Below are 25,748 nucleotides of genomic sequence, written 5' to 3'. Positions count from 1 at the left end.
CACACTGTGAGTCGGAATGTAAAATAGTATAACTATTTTGGAAAAGAGTTTAGCAATTTCTTAAAAGGTTAAATAGATACCTACCATATGATCCAATTATTCCTAGGTATTTATCCAAAGTAATTGAAAGCACATGTCCATACAACTTACATACATAAATTGTCACAGTAGCTTTATTTTGTAATGGTCAAATACTTGAAACAAATTAATGTCCACCAGCAGGGAAATGGATTATGAAACTGGTATATTTATGTAGTGAAGTACAACCTAGCAATAAAAAGTAATGACCTATTTATACCTACAACAGGATGGATGTACAAAATACGTAGTACAAAAAGCCAAATCCTCACTTCCCCCCAAAGAATGTCTTCTCATTCCCTGATTTGTTTGTTTAAAATTTTAGAAAATTCAAACTTATCTCTAGTGAGAGTAACCAGATCTATTCTATTGAGAACAGAAATACATGGTGAAGAAGCAGAAGGGAGGAATTACAGAGAAGCACAAGGAAATCATTGGAATTGTTAGATACATTCATTATATTGTGTTCATTTTTCAGATGTATACATATGCCAACACATTAAATCGTACACCTTATACATGTGCAGTTTATTGTATATAACTGAATTCAATTCAGATATATCGCCTGAATAAAGATGTTTAAATAAATGAACAAGAGCAGATTCAATAGTTTCAATGAATTTTAAAATATGACAGAGAAGGCATGAAAGTTACCATTTGGACATGGAATAGCTCATAATCACATGTGCTTCTTTAAGTATGGGTAATTAATGTGACTGTCATCTGTCCTTTGTGTCTCAGTAGGAAAAAACTGGAACCTCTGTTTCAGGCTATGTTTGGACTTGAGACCATAGAGAGGATAAAACATGGTCCCTGTGCTGTAAAACTCATAAAAGGAATTGCAGGCGATATAACTTTTCTCATTCTATATTTCAATTAAATTGTGAATTCCTCAAGGAAGATAGTATTCTAGACTCATAAAATATTAGAGAAGAAAGCAATTTATGTTCATGTAGTCAAGCCTAACTATTTTCAGAAGATGGAAATGAACTAACACATTAGCACACAGAAATATATTGGTATAGTTGGGACTAAAATCTCTCTCTTCAACTCCCTGCCCAGAGTTTTCTCCATTACATCATTACATCATTTCCCTTTTACTGAACACTATACCCTGAATATTGCCAGTCATTGATAAATTTGCTTACCAACTGATAATTCTAATTTTGTCAATTAGGAAAAGGGTAACTTCACAGTTAATTATATTCAGAAGGTTGAGGAACAAATAGTTCACAAGAATAAGAAATGGTAGAGAAATCTGAATCTTCCTCTTTATTCCTCTTTTTCTTCTTTCTTCAAGAGTAGCTATATTTACAAGTAAGTGTTCTAAGACTATTAAGAACCAATTCTCTACAGACAATAAAAACATTGGGACTGTGGTGGGAAAAATCCAGGAAGAACTGCTAAAATGTCAATTTATGAATTAAGACTATTAGTAGAGATTATATCAGTCTGGTGAACAATCAGTGGGAGACCTTTGAGAAACTCCATGCTATTTATAGCAAAGGCTCTGAAGCCTTGCTGTTCATTTATATTAGGTAACAAAATTACTACTGCAACAGAAGCACTTTGTAGGATCTATGGCACTTGGCAGGAAAAGAGAATTGATTCCAAGCCAAGGATATGACAGCACAGTATAGCTGCTGCTGACTTGAAGGAATTAAAAAAAGAAGAAGAATGGATAATAATAGATGCATATGGGCAGTGAGGAGAAGTGCAATCAGCTCAGATTAATTATAAGCCCAATACATGTGCAAGAGACAAATTTTGAAGGAGACCAAGATAAAAGGGAATAGGCATTTAAGGTGGCTGTAGGGAATTGATACATCCAGGCAAAAAAGAAGACTCTACATTCACATCAGCTAGGACAAAAGACCTGTCACAAAAGGAATGTCATGAATGACTCTGTAAGCAGGAAGAAGTAATCACAGGCCCTGGCACATGGAGACACATTTAATCTGCCCAAGAGAGTTATTCATAGTTCTCCTTGTCATTATGTGATGTTCATTTTTCTTAGGTCAGTTTGGGAAATATATCATGGTGAGCAGGAGCACTGAGGACTTATTAAGAAAACAAATGCTGGAAAATATTAATAAAAACATAGGCTACAAACTTTAATTTCTAGTTGAATCACACTATCATATCCCAAGGTCACCCATTCAATAAATTCACCCTAGTGATCATAGTCCATAGTTATGTATGTGTAGAAAACAAAAACAAAACAAAACCAACAAAAATTCCTTGTCTAAAACAGTTATCACAAAATCTATGAACTTTGATTATATAAGAGGTATTTCCAGTATTCCCTCATTTATAGTATGACTCTTGATTTAGATTTGATTTCAGTAAGAGTGTATTCTCCAACAGCAGATATGTAACAACAAGTTCGGGGAGGAGGGTTGTAATAAATAGGTTAACAGCAGGAAAATGTATGTAAAACCATATGAGCTATGTGGAATTCATAAATTATAAGAACAGACAAAATAAAACCTTAACAATCAGAGGTCAATTAATGTATAAACATACATTTCTACACATCAATCATTATGTCAATGCCTTCTATGATAGAAGATGATTTATGTTCAGAATGATGACTCACAATCATTGAAAGAATGAAAAATTGTACTTAGTACACTCTACAACAAAGATATGAGAGTGAAAAGGATAATATAGAAATGCCTCATGCAAAGTTATTAAAATGAATAAAAGTATTGCCTTGAGTATAGAAATTATTGGGAAAATTCCCTTATGTGAAACACTTTATTAGTCATGAGACATTTCGTAGACAGACCATGGTAAACTCACTGGCAAGGAAAATAAACAGATATTTGTCATATCTCTTTTGCTTGGAAGTGAGAGAAATCCAGCTAAAATGGTTAAAGAATTTTTCAACTCATGACCTGAAAGCCTAGTGGTATGTCTGTGTTCAAATATAGGTGGATAGAGGTACATAAAGTTGCCAGGAATCTACTGTTTTTAATTTCCTGACTCAATTTCTTTTTGCATGTGTTTTTTTAACTTTTGATTTTGAAATAGTCTTAGACATACAGAAAATTTGGAAGAATATTACAAAAAGTTCACATTTACTCTTCAGTCAGTTTCCCCTAAGGTTAACAATTTAGGTAGACATAATAAAATTTTCAAAACCAGGAAATTAGTATTGGTACAATATTATCAATTCAACTACAGACCTTCTTTAAATTTCACCAGATTTTAGGGGCTCCTAGGGTGGCTCAGTCACAGCTGGTTAGGCATCTGCCTTCGGCTCAGGTCATGATCCCAGGATCCTGGGATCAAGCCCCGCGTGGGGCTCCCTGCTCAGCGGGGAGCCTCCTTCTCCCTGCCTGTGCTCTCTCTTGCTATCGCTGTCTCTCTCTCTCTCAAATAAATAAATAAATAAAATCTTTTTTAAAAAATAAAAAAATAAAAATAAATTTCACCACATTTTTCCCCTTAAAATATTTTTTTCTGTTCCAAGATCTAATCCAGGCTGCCATATTGCATTAGCTGTTCTGTTTTTTCAGTCACTTCCTATTTGTGACAATTCCACGGTCTTCCCTTGTCTTTCATTATCTTGAAACTTTTGATGAGTAGTGGTCACTTATTTTGTGGATGTGTCTCAATCTGAATTTGTCTGACATCTCTTCTTGACTGATAACTAGGTTAAGTTTATGCAATTTTGGCAAGAATACCACAAGATATTGATTTTTTTTTCCTCTTTCAGCATATAATATTGAAGGAACATAATGCCAACATCTGATGATGTTGACCTTGATTGCTTGGTTAAATTTTCTCTGTCAGATTTCTTCATGGCAAAGTTAACATTTCTCCCTTTATAACTGATAAATAACTTGGAGGAGACATTTTGAGACCATGCTAATATCCTGTTTTTCCTCAAACTTTCACCCAATGATTTCAGCATTCATCAGTGGACATTGTTTGGAACAACTGTTCTGTGATGTTTGCCGTGGCACTGTCTCTTCTTCATTAGCTTCAGTCCCAAAGGGACGCTAATAAATAGTGACTACAAGTAGCTCTAGTCTTAAATCCAACCAGCTCAGCAATGCTAATGAAAAGAGGACACCTCTTTCCCCATTTGCAACAGAACGCCTAGTGCTACTAATTGTTTCCTTTGTTTGTGTCATGTATTAATTGCTGAATTGATTACAACAGGGATAGAGAAAGGGAAGGCCACTGTCATAAACGAGCCATGGCTTATGTTCCCACTTCTGGAGTTGGAGGATGGGTTGTCCCACTGTAACCACATCAAGTCAGGATGGAGGAGAGGTGATTGATTTCCCAAGGAAAAAAAATATAAAGTTCTTACCCAATGAAACCACAGATGTTGCACAGGCTAAATCAACGGATATCCAATACACTAAGACAAAACAAATTATTCCAGGTGTGTTTTGAGATCTAAGTCTGAGAAAAACAATTGTTAAACCTATCAATACTTAAAAATACAAGCATTTCCATTTACCTTATTTATCACAATGTGGAAGACTGCAAGTTCTTCGTTATTTATTGCAGTGTTTCCCAGCCCTTACAGTTGCTATAATTTAAGATTTCCTTCTCCTCTGTCCTTGATATAAACAGAAAAAATACCCATAATTGCTTTTATAATTAAAATAGAGTACTTGCTATAGTACATGACATACAGACATAGACAACTGCTCAAAAATATTGTTGTTATGATAATTACTATTTTTAAAATATTCCACTTGACACATATTTATGGAAAGCCAATTATATATAAATTCTACTAGATTATAGGAATTCAGTGATGAATAAGAGAAGGTTCTGATTTTAAGGAGCACAGAGACTAGTGTGGAGGATAAAATATGTGCAAAATTCTAATACCGCAGGCAGGATGTAACAAGTTTTTATAATAGAAGCCTAAGTGCTATGCATATAGTACATATTTATGTGTTTTATATATTAAGTCCCTACTTAATCTCTTTTTCAGGCAACACAAAAACAGAAAACAAAGAACCACATTTTCATCCAGCCTTTTCTTAAAAGATTAGGCTCTCCATATACACTTAACCTTTTGGACATAAATTGGACATCACATTAACCAGCAACTGAACACAGTGAAGAACAATTGAGTTCATTGTTATTAATGTCTTAGATTAAAAAACTTAAAATAAAGATCACAACAAATAATTGAGTCAGAATGTTATTTTTCAGCATTTAATACTATAGTTCCTTTAGGCACAACAATAGACCTTTTCTCTGCATTTTTTTCTATATATGAAAAAAAATCAGATTATCGGATTTCTTTTTCACAAAAGGCTTTGTAATTTGGAAGTTGCTTTTGAATTAAATGACCAGAATGTTGCTAAGCAACAGTACAAAACAATTCTTAAATATGAAGACATGTCTAAAATATGAGCATATAAAGTCTGGCAAAATGTCTGACATTTTTGTATATTCAGTCCATATTATTTTTAAAATAGATATCTTCAGTGTTCTCTTTCAAAAATGAATTATACGTGTGTGTGTGTGTGTATTCAAAAAAGAGTGGATGGGGCGCCTGGGTGGCACAGCGGTTAAGCGTCTGCCTTCGGCTCAGGGCTTGATCCCGGCGTTATGGGATCGAGCCCCACATCAGGCTCCTCCGCTGGGAGCCTGCTTCTTCCTCTCCCACTCCCCCTGCTTGTGTTCCCTCTCTCGCTGGCTGTCTCTATCTCTGTCAAATAAATAAATAAAATCTTTAAAAAAAAAAAAAAGAGTGGATGGATTGAGTGTGAAATAGAAGGCAAAATCTCAACCCGATGGATTAATTTTGAATAATAATTTTTCAGTTCTGAATTGGCCCTGTTAGCCTGCCAAGACAGAGAATTTTTCCAAATACTTCTGTGTTTTTTGTTGTAACTCTTGAAGCACTTCTAAACAGACAACCATTCAGATGTTCTGGATCAATGCACTCTGCTCTTGAAACAGCATTTTACAGATATTATTTCTGGGAAAATACCAAGACAAGAAGGTATTACTTGACTTGATAACATGTGTTCCAACTGAGAAATTATTACAAAATTAATATAACTTTACTATGAGAGTACAACACTAAAAATCCAGCAATTTATTACTTAATTTTAAATGTAGGTTTTCACTAATATTACAAAGGCCAAGAATATACTTGTCATTTTTTTTTTTAAGATTTTATTTATTCATTTGACACAGAGAGAGAGAGAGAGGGAGAAGCAGGCTCCCTGCTCATCAGCAGGGCTCTAGCGGAGGGCTCTGGGATCATGACCTGAGCCAAAGGCAGAGCCTTAACTGACCAAGCCATCCAGGCGTCCCTATGCTTGTCACTTCTTAACCAAAAAGAGAAAACTCACTTTCCTTATAAAGTTATGAGTGGTAAGTTTGATGCTTTGAAGCCAGAGGAAGAGGCCCTTAAACTTCCTATGAAAATACTGCTTTACTTTTACAGAGATAGCTTTACCATAGGATGAATGGCGTAACTAACAAAGCAATCATTCTGGGAGGCGTTGTTGCCCACCAACCTCAAGACGCCCCCTACAGTCCTGACTACAGAATGGCAAGCCCTCGGATACTACAAGTGAACCATTTCTGCTTCGTTTGCAAAGAACATACCATTCACAAAAAGTCATTCAGACAGGGCTAAAACAAGAACTTCCCTTAGAAAGGAAATGCCTTTGACTAATTATCCTGCTAAGCTACTTTCTATAGAGGTTAAATCCTATGGAGGCTAGTATCAGAAAAAAAATATAATAAATTTTTTTTTCTCTTAAGACGGAAGTGAATGGAGACAAAGAAAGAATTGTGAGTGTGAGTCAGAACCAGAAAGATGGTGTGTGGCAGGAACATCTGTAAGAAGTATCCAGTAGAAACTATCTACTTTCTAATTATTTCTGTGGCTTCAATGTACAGCCTCTCTTCACTCCAGCACCCTGTCATCATATGCTTCCCCATCAGTATTTAATGGAACTACCTTAGTTATGAGTGATTTTTTGTAGAATATTTTTCTTGATACATTGTGAATAGGGATAAATTACTTCTGAGTTGTTTGGGGGTGAAACAACATGTAAAAAAGCACAAGCCCAAAGGCAGAGGAACCATAATCACAGAAGCTCCAGTAAATTGACAGAATGTTAGAGAAAGCACTGAGGTTTCCACAGGCTATGTTTGGAGGTTTCAGCCTGTCTTCAGTTGGTACACAAGAACAGGAGACTCCATCCAGAAGATATCTGGCTTACTGATATAATAATATGAATGAGCTTGGTGTCTTGGGCTATTTCATCTGCTGAGTTTGTTGAATTGCCATTCTAGAAAATGATGTCTAACAAATGTGAGTTGACACGTTATGAAACTCAGGCAGTATTATGTTTGCTGCAGGAGTGTTTTATGGCTTCCTGCATCTTCAAGATGTGGATCACTGCTGTTCAAATCAAATAAAACCAATCAGAACTCTAATTTCATAATTACATAATTCTCTAATTATATTAAGTTCACATATACATTGCATTTTACAGCACCAATCTTGGTACTAGTTAATAGGGTACTTCATACAAAATACAAACCAATTGAAGCAGTGTTTAGTGACTAAAAATAAAATAATGAGATTAGACCCATGGCAAAAAAAAAATCAATAAGCAAGAAAGAATAGGACACTAATTTACATTATTCAAAAGGACAAAAGCAGCACACTTTCGAATAGAACAGCTTATCCTACTCATACGTTTCCTAACACAGGGTATTCCTTTGCTTTTACTCTTTCCAGACCCAGGTATTTCCTCATCCAGAAAGCAACATTATATAGCAAAGATTAGTTTTATTTATAAAGTTTTTGCCACTGGAATCACACTCCAAATTGAAGACAAGTTATAAGGAGGAATAATTAACTGAAATGTCTTGTCAGAGTACTAAGGGAGCACTCACACCTTCATAGATTACGCACCATTAGCTATGTAGTCTAGCAACCAAATCATGTGAGGAAAGATGTGGCAATTTTTAGTATTCCAGCAAATATGACTAATTATGAGGTAGACTTTTAAAATTTAATTTAGAAGTAAATTTACCACCACATCTCAGGGTATATTTTTTTTAAATGAGTTTAGCGTAAACTGTATTCATAAAGCAGTATCTTCTGCTTGGCTCAATTCTGCAAATTTACTGTGACTCTTAGAAACATCTTCAAATGCAATGTGTTCCGAGGTAACTGTAACAAAAGAGTTATGTGCATTTAATTTTATAGAGGTCTATAAAGTAGCTCCAGTGATACTGTCCTTGAGTTTGATGATATGAAAAATAATGCATGTTCTTACTTGGACATATTTATTGGATATAGCTAAAGGTCTTGGGAATAAACTTTTGTATGGCTATATTAAGTATATTTAGGGAAGGAAAAGACATTTTCCCATGAGGACTGGCAATTTAATACAGAATAGTAGTTCAGCAGAAACCCTAGAATGTGTATAGTGTAAAACAAGAAACTGGATGATGTAGGGAGAAATATAAGGGTTATACCCAATAATACACACCTAGACACACACATATGTGCACACACAGGTACACATACACATGCACACACACACACTACACACTTAATATAGCACATGGCAGTGCAAAAATATTAGCGATAACTGAAAAGATCAAAATATCTTTGGTAGGTGATGAACAAAAGAATTTCATCATTGGAACTTATGTATGACTTTATAAATATCTTCTCACATGAGAATGCATTATAGAAATGGTCTATAATATATGACTTAAAAGAATAATAATATAAAACAAGAAAATTTTACCCAGGTCCCATTTCTGTAGGCCACAAATGTGGTTTGAACAAGATTTGCTGCATGAACTGGGTTTCCTTTACTTGCTTTTAATATTTGTACTGTCAGCTCGCTATACACAGTATGACAATGCTCATCCTTGCTTACCCTATTAGTAAGATTTATCTTTACAATGTGTATCAACTGAATAAAATGACAGATACTCTGGGCAGTATTTCCTCTCATTATGCTGTTCTTCTTGACTGTGCAGATGCTAATGCAATTAAAGCAGATACACAGGCCTCAAAAGCTGCATCAAAAGATGTAACAAATATTTGACCTTGACGCCTTCAGTGAATCTGAACCCATTATTCTATAATCTCCTTAAGGGTGGAATTAACACTGTGTTTTTCATTGTTTTATCCCCATTACATACTAAAATAAATACATAGTAGGTACAAAATAAAATTTGCCAAATTGCTTAGGAATTTGTCCACAGGTAAAAAGATGTCAACTCCAAAGAAGCAGAAAATCATTTTCTTATAAATCTATTTTGAGATTTAAAAAACAGCAGATTCGCATTTATTCATACTGAATGTCTAATAAATGAACTATGAAAGATATTCAAGACAATTCTACTTTCTAATTTTGGCAATCTCAACAAAATGCCTTTTGGAACTGAAGGCAAAAGACACCTTCTTGCAGAGATACCTTATCAGTTGAGTTTCCCACTCTTTACTAGAAGCTCTAATGTCTGAGATAATGTATCATCCACTTCTTCTCTAGAACTGTTAACCTAAACATTCAGGTGCTCAATAAGAATTTGAGTGGAGAATGCTTTTTATTAGAATTTTATACTTCACTCATATTTAAAACAATTCCAATTTCTCCAGAGTTGTCTGACTAGTGAATAATAAGGTAATGTGTGTGGAAGCCTTGAAAATGTTCCACAGTCTCAGATCTGCTGAGAAGAGTATAATGGACTCACAATCCCAGATGCTGCATCTCTAAATTTCTATCCTCTCTGTAACTTACTATTCTGCTTAGCTGTAATAACACAATACTGATGACTGAGTAGCTTAAACAACAAGAATTTATTTTCTCACGATTCTGGAGGCTGAAAGTCCAAGATCAAGGTGCCAACATGGTTGGTTTCTGGTGAGGCCTCACTGCTGGGCTTGCAGATGTCACCTACTTGCTGTGTCCTCACATGGCCTTTTTTTCTGGGTATGCATAGAGAGAGAAAGACAGCGAGTGAGCTCTGGTGTCCTCTGCTCATAAGGACTCCAATTCTATTGGATTAGGGTCCCACCCTTATGAACCCACTTAACTTTAATTACCTTTTTATGGGCCTTACGTCTGAATACAATCACAATGAGAAATAAGACTTTAACATATCAATTTTGGGTGTACGCAATTCAGTCCATAACAGCATAAACCCCCCACTGTTCACTATGCCTCAAGAGACCAACTGATCACATGGAAGACCAACTACTTGGGCTCTTTCAATGTTGACATGGGCTGTGGTTCACCCTCATGGGGACAGACAACTACTCAGGGTATGGGTTTCTTCCCTGCCTTCTGAGACTCAGTTACCAACCATTACCCTGAGGCTTATAGAATACCTGATCTAAAGACACTGAATCCCTACATCATAGCATCCAATCAGCAGACCCACTTCACAGCAAGGAGGTATGGGAGTGGGCCAAGGACTATGGGATTCACTAGTTATATCAGACATCTCATCATCTAGAAATAGCCAGCCTTACAGAACACTAGAATAGCCTTCTAAAGGTACAGCTGAAGCTCTAGCTTTGAGTCAATATTCAGAAGAGAGGGGATGGTATCTTTTCTGTTATGATGTGTGTATGAGATCAGAAAACTCTATTATGATGCTGTGAAACCAAAGGGAAGATTACATGGCTCTGAGAACTCAGGAGTGGACGCATTGAGTGTCCTTACCATCACTCTTATCATCAATCCTCAAGACCTAGTAGAGAATTTTCATTCTTGTTGAAATCAACTCTGGGATCTCTAATTTTGGATGCTGTGGTCCACAAAAGGGGCATATCCTTCCCGGAGGACACAGCTAGGGTCTCAGTGAACTACAAGTTAAGTCTGCTATCAGACAATTTTGGATTTCTTATATTTAGAACCCAGCAGGTAAGAAGAGAAGTCACTGTGATGGCTGAGATACTTGACTATGATCATCAGGAGGAAATAGGGATGCTTTTACACAATGGAGGCAGGAGAAACACATATGGAACCAAGATTACTCATTTGGTGCCACTGGTATTCCCTGACTCCACTGTAACTGTGAAGAAGCACATATAGTGAGTTTTGCCTGAGGAGGGTATAATTATCAAGGGCTCAGACTCCTCAGAAATGCATGTTTGAGTCACAAAATTAGGCAAGCCCTTAAGACCTGATGAGGTGATAGCTAAAGATGAGGAGTATTTAGAATGGATGATAGAGAAGGTCAAGAAGGGAGAAGATCAGATGTGGCCTCCAGATCAACAGCAGGGACATGTTCATACTACTAACCTCCCCCTTTTATATTTCTCCACAGGTTGAGAGACCCACAAGAACCATGAGGAGCTGCTCCTGTAATACGCATGGAGAAATAGATGTGTACTGCATAATGGGTAGATCTTGGTGACCTTGATAATGAGCCACACAGAACATAATTGCTGGACAGCCCACTGACTATGTCTCTGATCTGCCATTACACTGAAACCTTTAGAATTGCCCTATAGCTTGAAATTCTTCACATCCAATTCTTTTTACTCCTTGTGCTCCTGTACTAGGATCAGACCTGCATCATGATGTGAGGATTCCCTCAATCTTCTCTGGCTCTCTCCTCTTATCTCAACACAGGCATTTCCCTCAATAGATCTCGTGGCAGCCATGTCTAAGGAGACCTGAAACAACACATAAGGATAGGTAGACACAAAATATCTAATTATAAAGGGAAGACATCATAACAGACTGGAAGAAAAGGAATAATTATTGATAATTTAGAGATTATGGGGTGTTTTTACATTTCTATAAATACATTTTTACTTTTTACAAAATTATCTATAGTGAGCAAATATTTTTGTAACCACAAAAAGCAAACAAAATTGAAATGCTCAGAGAAGGATTGAATGGCATATCTGAAGGCAGTATGGGCAGGAGATTCCTGGGTAGTCAGGAAGGAGGATCCTAGGAGACAACTTCACAGCAAAAGACCTCACAATCTGCCAAGACTGTGATCCAGGCAAACAGCAAGTAGAGCGGTGTCCACTGGCTCCTCTGCTGAGAGCAAAAGAGAATGTTCTTCCCTCTCCCTTTTGAAAGCCGCAAAGGCCATTTATCAGATTACGTGGATTCAAAGCCTAGGTCCACACTATCTCTGAGCTCTTGGCCCCAGTCTCCTCATTCGTAAAATGGATCTGATCATAACACTGCCACAGAAGTTTGTTTTAGGATTAAATGAGATAATCCAACAACATGCTTAGAAAAGTGCCTAGCGTGTGATAGGACCTCAATATTATTTTTTCATCGTGGTTTTTCACAACTATCTCTCGTGTACTTTGAATAAAATATGAGGTTAAGTCATAAAATAGTTTTATCATCAGATTTGTAGTAAAACAGGAATAAAGACTAAAAAATATGGAGTTTGGAAGGAAATTTCATTCTAATGATTTTCTGATTTATTTGACCATATTGTGCAACTCTAGGTTTCAGGGTTTTGAAACTAACTTTAAAATAATGCAGACAAGCAAAATATATATAATTTTCAATTAAGAGGTTCAAGTAGAAAGTATACAGTGTTTTCAAGTGAAACCATTGAGATTTGCCAAACTGAAAAGTGAATCTTACAGAATGCCCTATTGGCCATGTATTTGAGCCTTCTAAAACCAATGGATATATGTCACAGATACCAATTTTTGCATAGAAAACAAAACATTGTCACTGAGTGAAGAAAATGTCAACATTCCCAGGAAGTCTGTCCACCAACTCTGTAAAGCATGACTGAGGTTAATATCCAGCAATGTTTGTACAAGCTGTTGTACTTCTTTTTTTTAACATTAATTAAAATAATAAGAAAAAATGGTGATTGAGAACCTACTGGGCACCAGGTTCTGTCACAAAAACAGGAGATAAGGCATTCAACATGACAAACTGGCTTACTCCCTCAGTGAGCTTACGTTCAACCTATGGAAACCAAACAGTAACTAAACTAATAAATAAACAAGCTAATTAATATAATCTGTATGAAGTAAATAAAAGAATGATGTGATGAGATGATTGGGTGGGGACATAGGGAAGTAGTCTGTTATAGATATTATAGACTATTGCTCATAAAAGGCCTCTCTCTTAAAAGGTGTACTGAAGCCAAATTTGAATAAAGAGGAAGAGTCAGACATTTGAAGATTCTGGGGAAATTTTCATGAAAAAGGAGGAGGAAGTGCAAATGCTTGAGAGGGAACTAATATTGCTTATTAAAAGAATAAAGGAAAATTGGGCCCTGAGAATGAAAGAGAAAATGGTAGGAGGTGAAGATAGAGGAGTTAGACATCAGACTGGGGAGAATTATATAATGATACAAAGTTTGGATTCATTTTGAATTCAGTGAGAAGCTTTTGGAGGGTCTTAGGCAATAGAGGTGCAGTATCTACCATTTTGAAAAAGTGAATTTCCCATGAAAATTTAACCCATAAGCAGTCTGATTAAATGTAAGTTCCATAAATGGTATTTTAAGTTCTAATACATGAAATAGCAAGAATAAGCTCATCCACATTGCAATGAAACAACATGGAGTTTTCAGAGAAAAAATTGGAGAAATCAACAATCATTATATTATATGCAAAAAAACAAATTGTAAAGACAATGTCAGCTAAAGTAAATGTCTGAGTTTCTTATGAGAAGTGATTGATCTAAGCAAGAGTTTAAGCCTCAGAAGTTTAATGAAACCTTGACCTGCTCATATTGTTCTTCTCTTCACCCCTATCTGTATGGAAGAACAGTAAATTATTCTCTACTTTAGAAATATCTAGGTTTGGAAGGTCAAATTATTTCTTCAGGAAGTCACATCTCACAGGACTATTCTGAGTCTGGTAAGAAGCAGAGATTGAAGAATGTCAGCATCTGTGGCCATACTTAACAAGTTTTCTGCTGGTAGACACAACCTAATTCCAGTCCATGCATTTGTACTGCAATGTGCTTTCAATAAATGTCACCATGTACTCAGGAAACAACTCTAAAATTAATCCCATCTGTGGTAATATGTCTTTGAATTGGACAGGATAAAGGCTCCCATGAAATTTTACATGATATTTGAGTATCAGATGTGACCATTCAATGTAATTAGGAACTTGTTAGTTGGAGGAATGTTGACATATGTGTAATTTATTTATATCTTTTGGTCCATAAAGTAGTTTTAAGAAGATATACGATGAAAGACATATGCCATATAGCTAGGTAAGATTAATTCTAAAATGAGAAGAAAAAAGAGGCGAAGAGAAAAAGGATGGGGAAATAAAATGGAGTCGGCATGAGCTTAACACAAAATAAATGCCATTAACCTATTTGGGGGGTTCACAGATTCACTCCAAGCTTTCCAGAAGAATGGCATTTATTCAGTTACATTCTCAGGATCTTAAAATAAAAACAAGTAGTTTCTCAAGGAAAGCTATAACTTTCTGGTTCTGAGAGCAAAATGTATCTTGTGGACTCTCATAAAAGACCCTCTTTAATGACTGAATGATACCCTAAATAACATTATTAAAGTAAATGTATGCTTCATGGCATTGTTTTTATGAGGAAATGGATGAATAAGTCTTCCACATCTACACATGCAACATTTCTTTTTTTTTTTTAAAGATTTTATTTATTTATTTGACAGAGATAGAGACAGCCAGCGAGAGAGGGAACACAAGCAGGGGGAATGGGAGAGGAAGAAGCAGGCTCATATCGGAGGAGCCTGAGGTGGGGCTCTATCCCATAACACCAGGATCACGCCCTGACCTGAAGCAGACGCTTAACCGCTGTGCCACCCAGGCGCCCCAAAATTTCTTATTTCTTATTTTAAACTTCTTTTAGCATTGAGAATAAACAATTAAATAGCTTAGATTGCGGTTGCAAGAGGTTGAAAATAATGTCCACGAACAGGCCCCAAGCTCTCTAAATGCTTTTTGCTCAGATGGACACTTAAACAAAGAAAGGAGGGATGGTGTAATCATATTTATTGAATCTGACTAATTCTAAGGAGGAGGAATGGTTGGGATGTGAGAGGTGTATAGGAGAAAAAATTTACCTCCCTAAATTTCTATTATTGGTGGATGAGAAAGTCATGGCTCTGAAGCAGCATAGAAAAATGCCCTAAGGGTGCTTGGGACCAAGCACATCTCTCTTATAGAAGAGGTTGTGAATCAGAAAGAAAACAAAACAGAAGCAAAGAACATTAATTTTCGTATATATTTTCTGGGTCAAGGATGCCTTTAAGATTCAGATGAAACTATGAACTCTCTCACTGGGAAAAAGCACTCATATTCAAAAGCAAACAGCTTTCAGCCCACCCAAATTTTAAAAAATTTTGATGGTAGCATTCTATAGCAAGGGGAAAAAATTCCTGGGAATTTTTATTTTCTTGGTTTGTGAATCTTCAAAATAAGAAGTGAGTTGCCAAGTTACAGGTGCATACATATGGAACGTATTTTGTCTAAAGATAAGAGTGTAATAGTGTGAAAGTGTCTACTAGTTTGAATTGAAATGGCAACAGATACACAGAGGCAACAATAGGTCTAGGAATGATATTGCCAAGGGCTAAAGGAAACTCCAAAAAGTATATCAATGGTAACAAGTAGAGAAAGATTGGAGGCATCCTTGGCAGTGACCATGACATTGGCACAGCACAAGGGGGCAGAATTTGCCTCGACAGGGTATCTTGAGCTTTTGTCTTTGCCATGACAGGAATTTAAGTACTAGGAGGCAGAGGGAAGAAAGGGTTAGGTGATGGTGTTATCCCATCTTACATTTGAGAATGCAGAATGAGCTGGCTGGGGTATGTAACAGAGAAGAAGGTGAGAAGAATGGTTAAGATAGTTAAATGGAGGGGCATAAACTCCAAGTCTTTAAGCCAAAATCAACTTGTTGATGCCTTCTATTATGCTAGCCCCAAAGGTTTTTTAAAATTAGTTTTCAGTATATAAAATCCATATATCATACAAATATCTACATTTCTGGCTTCTCAAAAACGAAACAAAACAAAACAAACCCAGAAGATCTGGCAATGCTAGATTCCAATTTTTGCAAGCAACAATCATTCCCTCACAGCACCAAACCCTGTTGTTTTTCCAACACAGACCAAATGATCTTCAAGCTTGAGCAGTATTTCCTTCCAGTAGCCAGGCTGCCTACTTTGTTCATTTATATTATCTGACTCATCACTGTAGTTATTTGAGTTTGTAACCTATCCCCCTCTAATCCCTGAACTAATATGTTATATTTTATTCACCTAATATGGCAGCATGAGGAGGCACCTTGCAGACCTCCAGTTCTAGGGAGCTTAACTGACCAAAGGCATTGGCTGCTACACTCTGAACCCACCACCACATTTTTCACCAAGGCCATACTTCTCACTGGCTGCTCCCTGAATACACATGGATCCTAAAATAGGCTCCAAGGCTCTCTGATGATTTTGCTGAAACTTTTAAGATTGCAGGGCAGACAGGGATGCTTCCATCCAAACTTTCTTTAGTAAGGGTCAGACTTGCCCTCCACCCCAGGTTTCTCCAGCTCCCTCACATTTTCTGTCACAGAGGCATCTTCTCTAATAAAATCCTTGACTAATTAAGCCCATCTTAATATTTACTTCTTGTTAGATCTAGTCTAATAGAAGTGGTAGCAGGAGTAATCTGAGAAAGTAGGCAGTAAGATATGGATTGGGGACTGGCTCACCACTACCCCAAAGATAAAGAAACTGTCATTCTGGTTGATAAATGAGGCACAGATAGTCCCTGGTATAAAGTGGTGGTGTAACTGCAGACAATTTTACCTGTAGTAACTTGAAAAAAATAAAAAGGAATAAGAAATGAGTCCCAATGGAGAGAAGTGCCATGGCAGGTGACATGATGCAGGCACTGAAAAATTTAACAGGGCTGGGGAATGCTTACAAAGATAGTGGAGTTGATTGGCTATTGCTATACTGTACTGATGTCCTGCAAAAAGATAATGAGAGACTGAAGGCTATTAACAAACAGTTAATGGCCAAGTTCTAGAGCCACAGGGCCTCTGTGATAGAGGACCTTATTACCTGCAGTAGAAGGACAGACACAGTCAAGCATCAATTTGAAGACTGTTGGAGTTACAAAGCTCCAGAGATATTTGAATGCTCAAATAATACAAGTATGTTTTATTATAAAGTTCAGGGCCAGGTAGAGAAAATCTGAGATGCTACAATATGGTTCAGGAACATCTGAATGGAGATGCCTGACCTGCTCAGATTCTCTGGTCTAGCAGAGAGGTGGCCCATGTTTCTCTGGGAAGAGCTAGCACTTCACAGTCCCAAGATATGCTGTAGGAATCTCTCTGTCATGAACCATAAAGTGTCCTTCCACCTTCTTTCCTGGCCACCAAGCTGATAACTAGAGTTAAACCCAATAAAACCCAGCTGGGGATGTGCTTGGTTTAAGGGAGTATAAAGACTATATACAATTAGGAATTGTAAGAATTAGCTGGCATTTATCAGCAGGAGCCTGAAAAGTCCTCCTTGGATTAGATTTTAAGTGTGCTTGGTCCAGACTGCCAGAATGTAAAACTGAGCAAGCAAGAATTCATTGACTTGAAGAGATAGGGCATTTTCTTGGGACATGGAATTAATACTCTACCAAGGACACCGTCAGATGGAGGAAAGTTATTGGTGGAGTGGTTCTTAGAAGCCAGGAGGAAAAAATGATAGTCAACTCTAAGTGAAGTAGAAATGCCTGAGGTACCCTGGCAGATGATAGAGAAAGGAATTAAGAGTCTAAGAGAAGCGGGAATGCTGGAACAGATATATTATGTAAGGACAAAAGACCCACCAAATAATTATAATTCACTAGAGGATCCAGAGAATATACAACCATCAAATCCTTCAGGAATGTGTGGTGATAGGGGTACCATTCTTGGGGATCTTCCCTATAGTCCAGGGAAGTAGATGTAAAAGAGGAGATCAGTGAGCTGCTGGCATTAACATTCTTGGGATGATAGGGGCCTCAAAGTAATAGATGTTATAAATAGTATGTAATTGCCAGAAACCAAGAGACAGTAATTACTGTAACGACCAGTAAGGTCAGGGTAGCAGACGAGGGGATTGCCCTGCAGAAAGTTGTGAAGATGATTAATAGCCCATGATGTCTGTAGAAGAAAAACAGATGAGCAATTAACAAAGGTGAAAAAAAAGTACAAGCTGAACAAGAATGGAAAAGCAGGAGGATGAGTCACGATAAAAATTATAATTCCTTGCTCAGTTTCCCAGGCCTGAGCCCATTTTCACCTCCAGAGCCTAGTAATTGAAGAGGTGTTTGAATCTCTGGGAAAAATAGCCTGGCAACACCATGGCAAGTGTATAACATGGTTATTCTCCAAAGTGACTTACATATGACCATTTACTCAGACAACTGTAGTTTAGTTAAAGGGAAATAACCAAACTTTTCAATGACTTTTAGACAAAGGTTCTGAAATGACTTTGACACCCAAAGACTCGTGGTTTTATCACAGTCCTTTTTGGCAGAGTGGGAGTCTATAAGGAACAGGTAATGAATGCAGTCCTGGCTAAATTCAAACACACTGTGTGCCCATTGTGCCCAGAAACCCAACACAGTGTTTTCCCAGTCCTCGAGGAAATATGTGGAATTAGTGTAGAGTCCACAAGAGTCTCTAGTCTAGAATAAGAGCTATAATATTAGGAAAGGCCAAAGGGAAACCTCTGAAACTATGCACCCTCCAATCATCCACTTCAAGCCAATGTAGATAATTAAAATCAACATCATGTCTCAGGAGTTATAGCAGAGACAAATGCTATCATTAAAAACTAAAGATGAAGGATGGTGCTCCATATTATATCTTAATTTAATTCACAGTCTAGCCCCTGAAGAAATGGAATAGATACTGAAAATGGTTATAGACTATTTCCGATCTAATAAAGCAGTAGCTCTGATAACAGCAGCTGTTCTGTTCATGGTGTCATTGTTGGAACAGATTATTAAAGCCACAAGTATATGACTAGTGGTTGTTAATTCGGTGAATGTGCTTTTACCATTCTAATTAGAAAAGAGCATAAGAAATCACCGCCATTCTTAAGGAATGGACAATTTTCACTTGTATATTTGCCTCGAGGCTGTGTTCACTATGTTATCCACTGTCATAACATAATCTGAGAGACCTGTATCACTTAGACATTCCACAGAGCATCTCACTCATCCCTTACATTGATGAACATCATGTTGATTGAACAGAATGAGCAAAAGGCAGTTAGTGTTTTAGAGGCCGTGGTAAGAAACATGTGTTCCATAGTATGGGAAGTAAACACTAGGAAGTTTCAGAAACCAGACACTTCAGTAAAATTTTGGGGAATCCATTGGTCAGAGGTATGCTGTGTTTCCCCACAAACTAAAATACAAATTGCTGCATTTTGAATTTCCTATAGAATGAATGGAGTATGTAGCTGTAAGCCTCTTTATGTTCTGGGGCCTACACATTCCACAGCTGGGGATCTTGCTCTGGCCCACATACTGGGTGAACCATCAGGCTACCCACACCGAGTAGGGTGGAGATCATAAAAGGATGCTGTAGTAGGTCCAGGCCTTGGTGCAGTCAGCTCTGTTGCTTGCATTATGTGATCTGGCAGCTGGAGATGTCAGTGATGAGAAAGGATAAAATGTGGAGCATATAGCAAGTTCTGGTGGAGAATCAGATGTAAGCCACTGGGATTCTGAAGCATCACCATGTATCCAGAGGATATAAACCTTATTTTGAGAAATAAGTCTTAGGACCTGATGGATAGGAGATGTTTGACCAAGGGGACTCCAAGTAAGTGTTTGTCCAGAACTAGTCATGATGAGTTGGCTTCTTTCAGACCTGCCAAGTCATAAAGTTAAACATGCCTAGAAGCAGCCCATCAAAAAATGAAAATAACACAGCTGGGATCAAGCCCAGACAGGTCCAGAGTGGGCACAGTGACAGATATGAAGAGTACATATGGACATCAAAATTATGGACTCCACTTCTCAAGGCAAATTTACCAACTAATGCCTCTGTGTCTAACTTGTCAACAACAGACATTAATCAACACTGAGCTCTCAAAATGCTATTATTCCCTATGAAGACTAAGCAGCCAGTGAGTGTTAAATTGGCTTTATCAGCCTCCTTCCATTCTAGAAGGACCAGTTTGTCCCCTCAGAAGGAGATACTTACTGTGTGTTGGTTTTGCTTTCTTTTCCTGCAGAGACTCAGCCAGCACCACTATCAAGGGGCTTACAGAATGTCTAGTTCATAGGCATGGAATCCCCCGCAGCATAGCTTCTGGCCAGGGCACACACTTCACAGTAAAGGAGTTATGAGAGTGCGCGCACTGGTCAAATCTTAAACTTCACCATCCAGAAGCAGCTAAGCTCATACACTGCTACAACAGTCTTCTAAAGTTGTAACTGAAAGAAGGACTCTGAAAAGACAATCCATTATTCGTCAGGATACTGTAGTCATTAAACCATAGACCACGGCATAGGGCTGTATCCTCAATAGGAAAGACACGTAGGTCCTTCCAGGAAGCAGGAGTTATCCCACTTATTATCCGTCCCTTCCAAAGACACACTGGAGAATTTTGGGCTTCCTGGCCCCATCACTCTGAGCTTGTGAGTGTGGGAAACCTCAGTACCCACAGGAGTCACACTCTCTCAGGAGACACCACAGGGGGCCTACTGAATTCTAAGTTGCAGCAGCTGTCAGAGCTTTAGACTTCCTCTCTCAAGGAATCAGTGGCAAAAAGAGTTCGCCATCCTCCCTAGGATACTGACTCCCATCAGAAGGAGGGAGAGCTGCTTTTCCACAGTGAGGACAGGGAAGAATTTGTGTGGAAATCAACTGTTCCACCTGGGGGCCTTCTGGTGCTCAGTGTCTCACTATTCTGTGAACAGACACATACAGCAATCCTAAACCGAGAAGGATGTGATTACAAGGGCTCAAAATCTCCGCTTGAAGAAAAGCAACATATGGTAATGGCCTATATCACAGCGGAACTGATCTCTAGCCACACCTGATCCCTTTAATCCTCTGACCTTATTCGGATCTCACACTTCGTAAGCATTTGCCCTGTACCTGAAGTGCTTTTTCCTAGGAAATTGACACAAGTGTTTTCTCACCTCTTTTTGCCTTTGTTCAAATACCACCTTCTTAGTAGGAGCTCTGTGACTGCCCTATTTAAAACCACCATTGCTTCCCAGTTATCTATACTCCATTCTGGCTTTATTTCTCTCTCTGGCACTTATCATCACCTAAAATACAACATAATTTGCTTTTCTTTGTGTATTAGGTATCGCCTCTCAACTCAAATATAAGTCATAGGTGGAAGCTGGATTGCAGTGGTGTAATAGTGTAAGTGCACACTGATAAAGCAGGATTATCATCACCATCATCATCATCAGATTACCCCACCAACTGACATTTATTAAATACTTATTATCTGCTAGATACTTCACAATCTGTTTTCCATGCATTCACTTACTTAATCTTCCAAACTCTATGACATGGGTTTCAGTGTTATTCCCATTTTCTGTATGGCTGAGAAAGGTTAAGTATCTTAATCAAGATAGAGATAATTAGCAGAGGTGTTATTCAAACTGTATCCGACACTAATGTTTTAATTCCTAACCTGAACTCCCTGGTGAACTCAGAAATCACAGGGAGCAGTTTCAGAACTTTGTAGCATACCCAAGAAATGGAAAAGGACAGAGAACTATTAAAGCAATAACAAATGTAAACATTTCTTTTTTTTAAAGTACGATTTCATAAGAATGTGGATAATATTTTTAGAGAAATCAGAAAAAAATCAATTTTAATGGAAGCTTAGTTAAAAGATCTTACAATATTAGAGCAGAATCATCACAAAGACAAGCAATAGCAATATTCTAAGTCCAGTAAGGAAAAATAGATTTTATGGAGGCATAGGTAATAATAAGTGTTTTAGAACTCTAGATCACTAGCTTTAGCCCATACTATTTAAACACACACACACACACACACACACACACACACATATTCATGCACCAAATGGCAGTTTATTATGCTTTTTTGAATTTGTCTTTTAAGGTTTAATTGAGACCCGGGTGCAGGAGATCATAAAAAAGCCTGTTATCTCATAAGCATACAACTAAACAGTTACTTTAAAACATTTACTTTTAAAACATTCAAATTCCAAGGACAATTCTATTGCTTGAATGAAAAGTAGGTGAAAACTCTATAGAACAGTAGAAAATCATAAAAGAACCACATATGTGGAAGGCCCTTAGGTCAAGGCTAAGAAACAATAGTATATGATATATGGATTTGTGTACAGACCAATCTCTGTTACTATGAAAGGAGAGGACATATTTCATTAGAAAATTCTCATTGCATTTGTTGTTTTTATCTGTCTTTTCACATTTGTTAAAAGCAATCTTCATCACATGAAAAATTGAAAGAAACATTTACTGTGCTTTTGATGTGCACACAGAATTTTAATTTTACTATACTGCTAGCTTATATGTTTATCCCTACACACACACACACACACACACACACACACACACACACACATTAATTAATTAAAAACCTTTTAGGTACTAGATGTTGTTAGGGTTTGCTGCAAACATAAACAAGAATTTTTCCTTGCCCTGAAAGGCAGGTAGTGGAAATATACACATACACTGAAAATTGCAATACAATGTGAGAGGCGGTATGGCTATAGGTGGAACCAGGGTCCTGAAGGAAAAATGGCTGATTTGAAAGGAAAGATTCAAAGACTACATAAATTTTCAGGAGTGAGGGATATTAAAGGATAAGTGTTGGTCATGAAAAATTTGAGGAACTAAAGAGGCTCAGTGAGACAGGTGTTCAATGTGACCAGAGCCCCGCGTTACAGCAGTGAGGTGAGGGGCAGAGATGGTATTGGAAAGTGAAGGGTTTGCATCAAGTAACAAAGGGAAGGCAAAGACATTTTAAACAGGAAAACAATGTAATCAGTTTAGTTACACAGAAGACTGGTACATGGTATGCAGAGTATACTTGAGTTATTAGAGATGGAAGGCAGAGACAGTATATGTTATAGACTAGACAAAATGAAGATATGGTCTAAACCAATTGTGAAAACTAGTCTAAACCAAGGTGTGACCTGTGTGGGTTGATACAAGTTCAGTAAAATTAGGCAAATGCTAGCATGGGGTTCATAAACACATTTATTGCCTGTTATTCTTCTTTCTTTACCTGTATGAAAAAAATGTTAATAGCACAACTTCCTCAGGCATTTAAGTTTGAGAGATCTGGTCCAAATTCAGGAGTAACAGAAGAGTTGCACAGAAAGAACCAGAAGTCTTTCCTTTACTGCCTCAGGTAAAGCTGATTTTCCAACAGGATGTTTGTGATGTTCGCACCATTAATAATAACACATTAATGCTTTTCATAGTTTGGATAATAATTTTGAGCAATATTAGAATTACGAATGTCTGTGACTAGAAGTCCATTTTTAATTACAAGGGTTTCTATGAAAAGTGCTAGTGACAGTGTTATATGTTGAAGATTATCAATATTTCATTATATACCATACATTTTTTTCGTGGGTTCATTATTGATGTTTCCCCATCCTACACAAACTAGCATTTAATGTGTAAGTCACATTCTCTGACAAACAATTACTAGAAGAAGCACAGAGAGATGTATCAAAATCAATGAACCAATTTCAGGTCAGGCAGTGAAATCCAAATATGAGAAATCAACTTCAGGATTTGATGAAAACAATGGAAAGCCTGATGCAAGTTCATTTTATGATAATTACAGAGAGAAATAGTTGAGAACTATGGAGGTCATCATTAAAGGCACAAAATTCATTCATCATGCACATGTTTTTAAAGATATTGATTTGATGGAAAAATTCCACAGCATATTTTGAAACCAAAATCTTCCCCCAAATAGTTTATCCTATCCATTCAAGACACAGAGTGAAATGAAGCAAATGCTATAATTCTGTGAGTGATCTCTAAACTGACAAAACAATTACCCAGTTATTTTCTGTGAGACCTTCTGTAATTACAAATGCCAAAAAACTATTTTGCTTTTTGCTCTTTTTTGATCTTCTATTGGAAGAGAAAATGGACCTATATTTCCATTAATATTTCTGCCTTTAACAAATACTTACTTTGACAGTATTGATGAGAGAATTAAGGTGTTTTAGAAAAAGCTGTCTTACACTACATCAAAAAATAAGGATATACTGTATGGTGACTAACATAACATAACAAAAAATTATTATTAAAAGAAGAAAAAAAGAAAAAAAAAAGAGAAAGTTGTCTTTTCGCCAAACCCAAGATGAAACCATTATTTCAACCTAAATTAAATTGCTAAGCATACACCTTATTTGTTCTAATCGCAAAACCCCTTATGTGAGATATAAAAATGCATAATTCGGAAGAAAAGGATGAGGAGCTAAGACTAGGAGCTAAGACAATTTAGCATACAGTGTAACTAGATCTGTGGCATAATTAAATGCTTTTGAAAGGGGCGTTTAATGAGACTGACTTCTTACAGTGAAAAAACATGAGTAATTATTCAGCAGGTCACTGCTATACAACCAGTCCTTACAATTTGTTCATAAACTTTTGATTATATAGTGGTTCTTTTCTCTAGTCACTGAATAACTGATTAAATCCTTACTTCACATTACATAGATATGACTTAAAATAACAGACATCTACCATTTTAAGACTTCCAAGGGTTGTTATTTGACAAGTAAAGCTGACATGTGGTCTACTGAATATTAATATTTATTGAAGGCTTTCTCTATGGCTGGCTCTTCACATGTTCAATCTCATGTAAGCCTCATATCAACCTCTGATCCAATACCATTATCATCCGTACTTTACATGGGCGAAAACTGAAGTTCATAGGACTGAAATAACCTACAAAAGGCACCAAAACTTAAAAATGGCACAGTTTGGGGAGCCTGGGTTAAGCACCTGCCTTCAGCTCAGGTCATGATCTCACAGTCCTGGGATCAGCCCACCTTGGGCTCCCTGCTTAGCAGGGAGTCTCCTTCTCCCCCCCCCACCACCACACCCCCGCTCATCCACATGCTCCTTCTCTCTCTCTTTCAAATAAATAAAATATTTTCTAAAAAAAATGGCACGGTTAACATTTGAATATTTGAATATATGGTGTAACTAGAAAGTCTAACTTCTTAAATGCTATATCATACTACCCCCCAGCTTACAACGAAAATTACAGCAACAAGAATTCGGTAGCATGAGAAAAGTATAAAAATGCTATTTGAAATCCCTGTCACAAAAAAATTTTCAACCCTTTATCAACGTGTACTACTGAAAAGACTTATGAATGACAGTTTTTACTTAAAATTAACATTCACTCATTTGTTTAGTAACCCCATGAGCTAATTAACTAACTGGAAGTTACGATTTTTATTCATGGTCCTGTCTCATGCCTCATAGCCAATTCATTTTATAAAGAAGAAAGCAAATCCATTTCTAGTTTTATTCTTTCTTTGCTATGCTCATCTAACAGTTTGGTTGTTTATGCCTTTTTAAAAATACAAGTTAACTTACATAGTTACACAAATGCAAGATACAAAAATTTTATAAATTGAGGAAATATCTACCAAAGACACGCAATTATTTTTTAATAACTGAGGCCCAAGGAGCAGGA

At 37.0% G+C, this 25,748-nt stretch overlaps 1 long non-coding RNA gene across 1 annotated transcript; it reads right to left on the bottom strand.

Moving 5' to 3' along the window:
- Positions 1 to 4,573: 4,573 nt before the first annotated feature.
- On the bottom strand, positions 4,574 to 11,723 carry LOC130544440 (uncharacterized). The gene is made up of 3 exons (XR_008960726.1): positions 11,635 to 11,723; positions 9,926 to 10,042; positions 4,574 to 4,660 (listed from the first exon to the last, which is right to left on the bottom strand). It is a non-coding gene; the product is annotated as an uncharacterized LOC130544440 (long non-coding RNA).
- Between the last annotated feature and the right edge of the window lie 14,025 nt (positions 11,724 to 25,748).

The sequence above is a fragment of the Ursus arctos genome, unplaced genomic scaffold, assembly GCF_023065955.2.
Source record: "Ursus arctos isolate Adak ecotype North America unplaced genomic scaffold, UrsArc2.0 scaffold_21, whole genome shotgun sequence".
NCBI lineage: Eukaryota > Metazoa > Chordata > Mammalia > Carnivora > Ursidae > Ursus > Ursus arctos.
Note: the sequence above shows the minus strand (reverse complement) of the source record. Positions and strands in the feature narration are given on the sequence as shown.